Consider the following 3171-nt stretch of genomic DNA (forward strand, 5'->3'; position numbering starts at 1 on the left):
AACTGCAGTGACAAAATGGAGATCAAGGCGTGCTCGAAACACATTTTTGGTAGCAAAACTTCAATACTAAGTTACACAAGCACCTCCAAGCCTCCGAAGTGAGCTCCTCAATCAGAGAAATGTAGCTCCCGAAGCTATCGTGGGGTGTTTTACCTAAGCCAATAAGGAAAAGAGATGATGATGCTCTTACTTGTGTACCACTTCCTTTCTTTCTTGTTCTTGCCTCTTGCTTGCCTCCTTAGCTTTCATATAAACCATATCTTTGATACCATAAAGAGAATGTGGGGGAGAGAGAGAGTTGAGTTCCTTGCAAACAAACACACACACACACACAACAGAGTTCAAGATACAAGAGAGAGATAGATGGTTGAATTTTCTCTATGTTCGTCTCTTCTCTACAATCATATAACTAAAAGATAAGAGTACATACATAAAGGGAAAGTACTCATACTCTCCTACAACAACATACAAAATGGTCGGGTGAACTCGACTATAGGAGCTAGCGTTATAACTATGCCATAACTCTAGTGCTCCAAAGTGGCTATCACACAACTTGTCATCCACCACTGGCAACATATTGACCATAATCTCACTAACCATGCCAGTGGCATAAGTGCATAAGCTGTTATAGGTGGGTCATCAATGTCCGTCCGTCGTGGCACTAGTTGAGTTTGATATCTCAACATTTTTAGCAGATTAGTGTGGAAGGGCTAGTGCGAGCGGCATTGATGATGGTTACACATTTTTTGCGTGCATATTGGATCCACATTTTGGCATTACTATGTTTATGGGGCGACATTATATTTATGCGACATTTTATGTAGTGGCTTGGTCGTTGTCATTATCTTATACATAAAATGGTGGCACACATATTTATCATGCATATTTTCTATAGGCACATATTTATTTAAATGGTTTGTTTACCCTTAGTAAATGTCCCATATTAATTTGTGCATGACACTTTGCTAAAGTAAAGGCCCAAAGATGGTTCACATTACTTCATGCATGCCACTTTCCTAAAGTTTAGGGGCAAGGCCCAAAGTGGAGTGTAAATGTCATTTTTGACTCACAAAATAATATATCAAATATGCTTTCTTGAAAGTGTGAGCCATCAGGGAGATTGTACTACCCAATGTGTGTGTCATGTATCTTCTCTTCTTTCATAAACATGGAAATTTATTTTTCAATAAGCTATGGTGTTTTTAGAGAGCTAGAGTGAGATTTGTCCATTATTTTATTGAATTTGTGCATGAGGACCACAATCCTCCTACAACACATGTAGATGAGGAAAAGAGACATAGGAATTTAAGTGGGAGAGAGGAAGGGAGAGGCACACATGAGGGACAAGGAGGGAGGGCTAGACGAGAGGAGAGGAGAGGGGGGGGAGAGTAGGGAAGTAAATTTGAACCTCAGGGGAAGAATAGATTACATTCTTTTTTTATTATCTTAATCTATTATCAATTAAATTGTCTAGTTTTTCTCCTTTGGAAACCATGCTACCACTACTATGATATATTTTAGCCTCTCCCTAATTCCACAAACTGCTTTTGAGGGATGAGATATAACATTTCTAGCTAGTCATATGTCTTGAGGCTCCACTATTGATGAGCCAAGATGCATTATGCTTTGTTGAATCAATAGCTTTGGTATAAACTTCTTCAATGGCCACAAAGAACTTCCTTCAAACTTTGCATTGCTGCCTAGATCTGGGTGGTTGTAAGATAAGGGGCACCACTTTTGATAGTTGGGCGCCCTGACGGTAGCCTCAAGACATGTATCTTCACAACTTAAAGGTCCAATCTCTTGTAGTTATGTTTGGAATTTAGTTTCATGGTGTTTAGGGCACATTATACCTATAGTGAGTTTTCAAATAGCACCCCCTGATCGAAAATCCAATTTATTACAGTGATTGTTTCATTGCACGAAAGTTTTGGCATTTACATCTTCCACCTTTCTTCACTATAGTACATGTCACGCATACAATGCTTATTACTTTTGCATCCCAAGTCCAATGATCATCCCAATTCGTACATGAATGTAACACATCGCATAGAGCTTAACTTGATTTATTGGGATTTTTTTGGCTATTTAACTATTTTTTATAAATATATTTTCGTTGCTTTTTATTGTAAAGAAATATGTGATTTTCTATTCAAGATCTTGGCAAATGTGGACCTCATCATTGAAGATCCAACGGTGAGAAGTCATAAAAATATGTATAGAATGTGGCCATATTGTCAAATTGCAATTTGAACGGTAGGATTTCTTCCGATCTTTTGTAGAAACTTCTCTCAGTCTTTGAGAGGGACTGTAAAAGTTTAATAATTTTATTGTATAAATTTTATAAAACCCTCATTACACTTGAAGTTCTTGTGGATCAAATTACCTATCATGATGAATCTAACAAAAAAAAATGAGTGAATTATTTGAGTAAGGGAAGCCCATTTTCCAGCCATCTTAATCAAATTTTCACTACTTTTCTACCCAAATTATTCTAAAACAAAGGAACCCTATTAGGCTTGGTGTTTCACCAAGCCTAGAGATTATGCCATTTTTCAAGCAATTGAGCTATGGTAGCATAGTCTTAGTCCTACATGTACATGCCACATCATATGGGGGAGACTCCACATAAGCATCTTGACATCTCATCATGCCACCTCTCAATGTAGTCAACAAGGTTGACCCCTTAAAGCCTACATGGCATGCCACATCAGATGCATACATGGCATTTCCACATAATCAAGAATGTCCATGTCATCTTGTCGCCTCAGCACAATCAACTTGGTTGACTTTCTGTGCCTACATGGCATGACACATCATATACATGCATGGCATTGCCACCTCACACGAGCATGAGAAATTCCCACATAAAGGTTCCATGTTAGCATATTTTTGCCACATGGCAAAATGCCTGCTGTCTCAACATTATATTTCATGATTTTTAAATACAAAAAAATAAAAAAATCATTTTTAAAATAATTTATTAACTAAAAATTTATGAAATGAAATAATATAATATAATTTCAAGGCTCTCATCCAGAAAAGAAGAAATAAATATAATTTTTTCATCAATTAAATATATTTTTTTGAATAAAATATATTATTAAAAAATTAAATATTTATTTTATTTCTCAAGCAAGAGATTATTAAGATATAATTAAATAAATATTT

This window comes from Cibotium barometz, chromosome 53 (genome assembly GCF_041138505.1).
Source record: "Cibotium barometz isolate CiBa-2024 chromosome 53, ASM4113850v1, whole genome shotgun sequence".
NCBI lineage: Eukaryota > Viridiplantae > Streptophyta > Polypodiopsida > Cyatheales > Cibotiaceae > Cibotium > Cibotium barometz.